The following is an 8,642-nucleotide window of genomic DNA, read 5'->3' on the forward strand; positions in this document are numbered from 1 at the left end:
GATCAGCATCGGCCGTCAAAAGGGTTCTACAATGAGCTAGCACTCGTGAGGAGTCGATCAGACTGAAAGCTTCGTGTGGATGATCCGTAGAGGCCAGACATACTGTGTGGCTACGTCGTGACGATCAGACTCTCCCGACGGTGATCAAATTGCAATGATCTACTACCCGCACAAAGATATTGTGTTCTGAACACATTACAGTAAAGTATTTACTATTCGAATTTGAATTTCAAATTTAAATGAATTCATGCTATATGTCATATTTAGATCCTAGTGTAGGATAAATTTATATTAATTAATTAGATTAAATAATAATTTTTACTGTAAAATCATGATTTTGAAAAAGTTTTAAAATTACTATTTTACCCCTGTACTGAATTTCCCCATATATGGTATCAGAGCGGGTTCTTAGATATGATATATATATTTGCATACGTAGATTAAGTTGTAATCTAAAAGTTTAACTTTGAAATTTAAAATTCAAAATTTGAAATTTGAATTTTGAAAGTTGTTCGAAATTCAAAATTCAAAAATTTGAAATTCAAAATTTGAAATTTGAATTTTGAAATTCAAAATTCAAAAATTTAAAATTCAAATTTTGAAATTTAAAATTTAAAATTTGGTTGAAATTTCAAATTTGAAATTCAAAATTTAAAATTCAAAATTTTAAATTTGAAATTCAAAAATTTAAAATTTAAAATTTAAAATTTGTTTGAAATTTGAAATTTAAAATTTAAAATTTAAAATTTGAAATTTAAATTTTAAAATTGGTATATTTAGATATACTTGATCCAAGTAGCAAGTAATCGAATTGGGTTGGTTGCCATGGTCGTCCGGTCATAGGAGAAAAGCAGGGTTTAAAGGCCCTCTCCTCCCATTCGATGGGGTCTCCTATGGCGGTAGGGGTGCCGTTGTAATTATATCTCATGCAGATGAAGCAGCAAAAGGAATTAATTGTATAGGTTCAATTGTAAAATTTATCATGAATGTGTTAGATTAGATCTAAAGGAATATTCATGATTTATTTTGATTGAATTATTTTCTGTTATGTAATTAGCAATAAGATTGCTATTTATGAAATGTGCTGATCTATTTGTGAAATGAGTCAACATATTTGGTGAACAGAAAATAAAATCTTTCAAATTTAAAAATTATTTTCGAAATGCCAAACCCTGACCCATCAGTCCAAATACTTAATTAAAAGAACTAAGTGTAGTCTAATAGGTCTAGAATTATGAATTAAGACCTAAGACAATTGCATAAACTTGTGGGTCAATGGGTTAGATGGATTAGGTCCATAATTGGGTTAGACCTAAGGTTAGCTTAAAGAAATAGACTAAATTAGAGTAATTGGTCAAATCTAATCAAAAGTTGAATTAGATTAGGTCAAGGATACTCTAGACTCAACTCCAATAGTTATAGTTGAATGGGTCCATGTCTTTAACTAGACCAAGATGGACTTAATTCATGGCTACGCAGTGAAATCCTATTTACTAAATTGATCAAATTGAAACTAATGAACCGGTTGGTGTCTAAAGTAAGTTTGGCGGTTTGATCAATGATTTTTAAGTGGGAGCTACTCGCAGTGATTCGATCTCTGACGAGTTAATGGCTTATCCCCACCACTGATCTCACTTACCTGGCCAACCTGGTGAATTAGGTTTTGATTAGATCACTTGGTGATTAGGGCTCACCCATGTCATTAGGTAAATCAGTTTGACTGATTTAGGTGCTCCTAATGCCAGTTTTAAGTAAAATCCTTTTTAATCTAACTTGGTGAAGTCAGTGGGATGATTGAAATTGACTGGATATGATATTTTCTTCTCATCTATCCTTTAATAAAATCCTCAAAATTATTAGGTCCCTAAAAATGATTAAGTTATATTGATAACTAAGTCATAGCCTCCCATTAAGTGAGTGATAATGAGTCCATTAGTTTAATAATCATTGAAGGCCCAAAGGCCTGGTGCTTATTGACTAATGGAATTATCATTCATAATATGATAATTTGGTTTGAGTCTTTCTGATGGTAGTCAGGTTGGCCAGCCAAAGTCGGGCCTGATCATTTATTGATTTGATTCACCTAATCAAATCATGTTAATGGTTGGACCTAACCAGATCTTTTCAGTAGAGGCCAAAGCCTACTGATTAGGTTCTGGGGCAGAATCAATTACTAGAAGTTGTTTAGAGAAACAACTGGTTATGAATCTACCCATAGATGCACATGGGTTGACCAACCAAAGTTGGGCTCGTGTGTAGTCTATGTGGATTCTAGTACCCACTAAGGAATTAAAGTAATTCCTCGAATTGGAGGTTGAGGCTATCAGTTCGTAAAAATACTGGGAGAAACTTTAGACTAAAGTCTAAGTCTTTAGTATTTATAATTTATGTACTAATAGAGGTCTGATTTTTCTTTATGCAGCTATGACCACTACCTTGTCCCTCCGGTCATTATTAGATAATGACAAGCTCATGGGACCTAATTTCGATAGCTAGTATCGAAAATTAAAAATCATCCTTGAGCATAAGTGGATCCTTTATGTAGTAACGGATCCGGCACCTGAGGAGCCAGCCCCGAACGTTAGAGGGACGGTCCGAGACACTTATCAGAAGTGGCTCAATGACCGCACCACCATTCGATGCATTATGCTGGCGGCAATGAATGATCAGTTCAGCTGCAGGTTCGAGAACGCCCAGCCACAGGAGATGCTTCAAATGTTGAATGACTCCTTTGGCACGCCTGACGATGTTGAAAGGCACAAAACTAGTTGTGCCATTTTCAATGCTCGGATGAGGGATGGAGCTTCAGTCACTGATCATGTACTGTACATGATCGAAATGATTGAGCACCTAACTAAACTATGCTTTCTCCTGCAGGAGCAGCTCAGTAAGGATGCGATCCTTAATTCATTGCCCAAGTCCTTCCTCTCCTTCCTTACTCATTTTCGGATGATAAAGCCTGCAGTGAACTACCACAGTTTGTTGGGGTTGCTGCAGAACTTTGAGAAGGATCACCAGCTCCATAAGAAGTCAGTGAATATTGTGGGAGGGTCTTCTTCTGGTCGTCGACCCTTTAAGAAAGGGAAGAAGAAGAACAAGAAGAAGAAGAATAAGAACGTGCAGCTGCATGCTGGGACGTCTACACAGGATCAGACCAAGAAGTGCAAGCCCGACCAGAGCCAGGCAGAGTGCTTCTTTTGCAAGAAGCAGGGGCACTAGAAGAGGAACTGTCCTCTATACATTGCTTCCCTGGACCTGAACAGGCTGAAGAAGAAGCAAGGTACTTATATGATAACACCTTGCAACTTTTTCATTTGTGATACTACTGCCTGGGTATTGGATATCGGAAGCCCTTATCATATTTGCAATTCGATGCAGGGTCTGCAGGTCAGTAGGAGATTTGATGAACGTGAGAGATTCCTGAACGTTGGAGATGGAAGCAAAGTTCCAGTTCTAGCATTAGGAATCATGAACCTTGTAATCAATTCTCGAAACATAATTTTGAGTGAATGTCACTATTGTCCAAGTTTTTTATTAAATATTATTTCTGTAGGCCTTTTGGCCATGAACGGTTATCAATTTTTAATAAAAGGAAATGTTTGCAATATCATTTTGAATGGTGTTATAATGTTTGTTGGACAACTTAATAATGGAATTTACTTTCTATCACAACCTGTTAATGTGTTTCAAACCTCTGGTAAATATCCTAGAATAGATAATGTGTCAGAAGTCTACCTTTGGCACTGTAGGCTAGGTCATATCAATAAGAACAGGATAAACAGGTTGGCTCAAGAAAGAATTCTTGAAGTAGGTGATTGTGAATCACTTCCAACCTGTGAGTCCTGTCTTCTTGATAAAATGATCAAATCACCATTTACTGAAAAAGGTGAGCAAGCCAGTGAACTCTTGGGTTTGGTACATTCTGATGTATGTGGACCCATGAGCTCCAGTGCAAGAGGTGGATATTTCTACTTCATAACCTTCACAGATGACCTATCGAGGTATGGGTATGTCTATTTAATGAAGCATAAATCAGAGTCATTTAAAATGTTCAAACTATTTCGAAATAAGGTAGAAAACAAACTGAAAAGTGTATTAAAACTCTTCGATCTGATCGAAGAGGTGAATACCTTTCCAATGATTTTCTGACATATCTTGGAGAGAATGGGATTCTCTCTCAATGGACACCTCCTGGAACACCACAGCATAATGGTGTGTCTGAAAGAAGGAATCGGACTTTGTTGGACATGGTTCGATCCATGATGGGGTTTGCTGGTCTGCCGATCTCTCTTTGGGGATATACACTCGAATCGGCTTGTTACCTTCTAAATAGAGTTTCGAGTAAGTCTGTAACCAAAACGCCATATGAGATATGGATAGGATGTAAGCCAGTACTCTCGCACCTTAAGGTTTGGGGGTGTCTTGCTTATGTTAAACGTTTAATTACGGACAAGCTTGGACCTAGGTCTGACAAGTGTAATTTTATAGGGTACCCAAAAGAGACCAAAGGGTATTACTTCTACCTAGCTGATGAGCAAAAAGTGTTTGTCAGCCTTAAGGCAATCTTTTTGGAAAAGGAGTTCCTTGGTGAAGGGATTGTTGCCTCTAAGGTCGAACTTGACGAAGTTCGACAGGTGGAAAAATCGACACAAGTTGCTGAACCTGAATCGAATTTGGTTAAATCAGATCTGGAGCCCATTGTTCAAGCACCCTTAAGGCGATCTGGTAGAGTACCACGTCAACCGGACAGATACTATGGTTTCTTGATCTGGGATGATGATCCTATCGAACTTGATGAAAATGATGAGGATCCGATCACCTACATGGATGCAATGCAGAGATCCGACTCTGAGAAATGGCTAGAGGCCATGAAATCTGAAATGGAGTCCATGAAGGTCAACGATGTGTGGACATTGGTTGACCCACCCGAAGGAGTAAAACCCATAGGGTGTAAGTGGGTCTTCAAGAGGAAGAGAGGCGCAGATGGAAAGGTGAAAACCTATAAAGCCGATCTGGTTGCCAAGGGATATCATCAATATTATGGTATAGACTATGACGAGATGTTTTCGCCTGTGGCAATGCTCAAATCCATTCGGATTATGCTTGCGATAGCTGCCCATCTGGACTATGAAATCTGGTAGATGGATGTGAAGACAGCTTTCCTAAATGGAGAGCTGGATGAAGAGGTGTATATGATACAACCTGAAAGATTCACATCCACAGATGAGTCTAAGGTTTGCAGGCTACAGAGGTCCATTTATAGACTTAAGCAGGCATCACGGAGTTGGAACATACATTTTGATAAGATGATCAAGACGTATGGCTTCGTTAAGAATGGAGAAGAGCCCTGCATTTATAAGTGGGCTAATGGTCCAGTAGTAGTATTTCTTGTATTGTATGTGGATGACATTCTCTTAATCAGGAATGATGTCCCTACATTACAGGGAATAAAGATTTGGCTATCGTCACAGTTCTCCATGAAGGATCTGGGAGAAGCTTCCTACATCCTAGGGATGAGGATCTATAGAGATAGATCTAAAAGATTGCTTGGTTTATCTCAGTCCACGTACATTGATACTATGCTGAAGAGGTTCAGCATAGAGAATTTCAAGAAAGGCTATCTTCCAATAGGCCATGGAATTTCTCTCTCAAAGAGGGATTGTCCGACAACACCTCAAGAGAGAGAGTGTATGGGTAGGATTCTATATGCTTCGGCAGTGGGATCTATCATGTACGCCATGACATGCACACGACCAGATGTGGCATACTCACTAGGGGTAGTGAGTAGATACCAATCTGATCCAGGAGAAAATCACTGGAAGGTTATTAAAACCATCCTGAAGTATTTAAGAAATACTAAGGACCAGTGGCTTATTTATGGTGAATCAGACTTGAGACTTATAGGGTTTACAGACTCTAGTTTCTAGTCTGATCACGATGACAACAAAAGTATGTCGGGATTTATTTTTACCCTTAATGGTGGGGCTATCTACTGGAAAAGTTCCAAGCAGCACACAGTGGCTGATTCAATTTGCGAGGCGGAGTATGTTGCTGCATCAGATGCTGCCAAAGAAGCGGTGTGGCTGAGAAAATTCATCACAGAGCTCAGAATATCACCCTCCCTTGTGGGTCCAGTTCTGCTCTACTGTGACAGCTCTGGAGCCATTGCTCAGGCGAAGGAACCAAAGGCACACCAGCGGACGAAGCATATTCTGTGCCGCTACCATCTCATCCAAAAAATTATGGATTGAGGTGACGTCGATCTTCAAAAGATCGACGGGAAGGAGAACTTGGCCGACCTATTCACTAAAGCCATTGTGGTGAAGGAGTTCGACGACTACAAGTCGAAGATGGGTATTAGATACTGCACCGATTGGCTTTAGGCCAAGTGGAAGATTGTTGGAAATAGTGTCCCAAAGCCAATCGTCAGCCTGTTGACGGTTGTGCTCATTTTTATATTTGTACATGAATTATGAATTAATAAAAATTATTTTAGTATTTTTCATCACAAAATGTTTCATCTTCTAATGAACTCCTATGTTGTGGTGAAGTCCTTAGGACTATTTAGACTCGACAAAAGAGGATTTGTCGTTTAGTCCTTAAATCTGTTCGCGATCAAATGATACGTTGTTACCAAGAACGACAATGTTTATCAAGCATAGGTCGTTGTGTGCCATATAGGTTGGTTGTCCTCTTAACCAATGAGTGTGGAGACACTGGTATGGCATACAGGTAAGATGTAAGGGTACATCTACACTGAATGTGACTAACTCCGGAGCTATTTCTGCTGTCAAGATTTGCTCTGATGGAATATGTGTATAAATATCCCTCTGACCTGAGACCGTCACGGTGACTTGCAAGCAACTCACTACACTTAGGCACTGGACTACCTGAATTTTTAATTCAGTGATGGAAGGCTGCTGGGTGTAGTCAAGTACTTGACTTGTTGGTGCGTGTGTCAAGATGGGATTGACCACTCCAGTTTAGGAGCTGTGTACAGTCATATTTCAATTTAGCAAAACCTTGGCCAGGGTAGTCCTTGTGAGGAGTCACAGGACAGTTTGAGTTGAGCACGATTCAGATGATCTGATCAGGGTTGACAGTTTAACCCTGAGTTGTCCTAAACATAGGGGTTAAAAGGATGAATTATACAGTAACCAGATTCATGTAGGTTCTGAGTGTTGCGATTGTAACTCTTCGACCTATCCGAATGTCAGGTACCATTGCTAGATGATCACTTTGATTAGTACAGAAATTGGTTCCTATGCTACCGGCTTAGGTTCGAACCTACGGGGTCACACACATTAGAGGTTCCTATCTGATCTGATGGCTGATGTAGAATCCTACATGTTTGAGACTCAGTGATCAAGAATCAAGATTCTCTGATCATGAGTTCCACACATTATGGGTATCGGGGTCAAGAGTCCCACTGGTTGGGATTTTTCGATCAGGGTTACATATCGATGAATTATGATGGCTGATTGTCCATCGAATTTGGACTCAATATTTATGAGAGGTTTAATTAGTGATTTGATCGCTAATTAACTCAATTTGATTGAGTAATTATTTTTGGATCAAGTCCAATTGAATTGGATTCAGTTGGGTTTGACCCGATTAGGTTAAGAGTTGACCTAATCGTTGAGATGGTTTGGTCCCTGATTTGATCAGAGATTGGGCTTAGTCAATTTCTGATTTGATTAGAATTTTATTGAGCCTAATTAAACCTAATTAAGTTGGGTTTAAATTAGTCTAATTGGACCTAACTTATTTGGTTCAATTAGGTTGGTTTAAATAATTAAACCACCTTGACCCAATCTCCATGCGCCACCTCACTTCCATTGCACCCATTTGAATTCATGAGAAGAAACTTCTCATGAATTATTTCCTCACGCCAAGCCCTCTCCATGCCCCACTTTAATATGCCAAATGAATGGATAAGGATGATTGGTTGGCCATTCAAATTCAAAATAAAGTTTGAATTTGAATGGGCAATCAATCTTTGCACCTTATCTCTTTTTTTACGCTCCATTTATTACATGAGAAAAGATTTCTCATGAAATCACTCCATGCACAATTTAAGTCATGCCTCATGCCTTTAGTGGATAAGGGATGAGTTGGTGTCCATTTGAATTCAAAATTTGATTTGAATTCAAATGTGCAATTACTCATCTTTATCCTTTCTTTTGGATAAGACGATTGACGTTGTTATAAAAGGAGGAGAAGAGTGGGGCATGCAAGATGAAGATTTTTTGAAAAAAATTTTGAGGTGTGAGAAGTCTTGTGCATGAGAAAGAAGTCCAAATCCTTCCAAGACAAAAAGAGAGAAAAGAAAGAAAAGTGGATGCAAGGTTTCCGATGAGTTCCCTAGAGTTTTAGCCTAGGGTTCGGGAAGTGAGAAAATGAGCTACGAGTGTCGTAAGCTCATAAAATCTCAGGGAGATCTTTAACATCTTCTCAAGCACGTCTGTTGATGATCCAGAGCATCCAAAGAATCGACAGACATCGATCGAAGGATTCGATAAGCATCAGCCGTCAAAAGGGCTCTTACAACGAGCTAGCACTCGTGAGGAGTCGATTAGACTGGGAGCTTCGTGTGGATGATCCGCAGAGGCCAGACATACTGTGTGGCTGCATCACGATGA

Source organism: Elaeis guineensis, chromosome 10, assembly GCF_000442705.2.
Source record: "Elaeis guineensis isolate ETL-2024a chromosome 10, EG11, whole genome shotgun sequence".
Classification (NCBI taxonomy): domain Eukaryota; kingdom Viridiplantae; phylum Streptophyta; class Magnoliopsida; order Arecales; family Arecaceae; genus Elaeis; species Elaeis guineensis.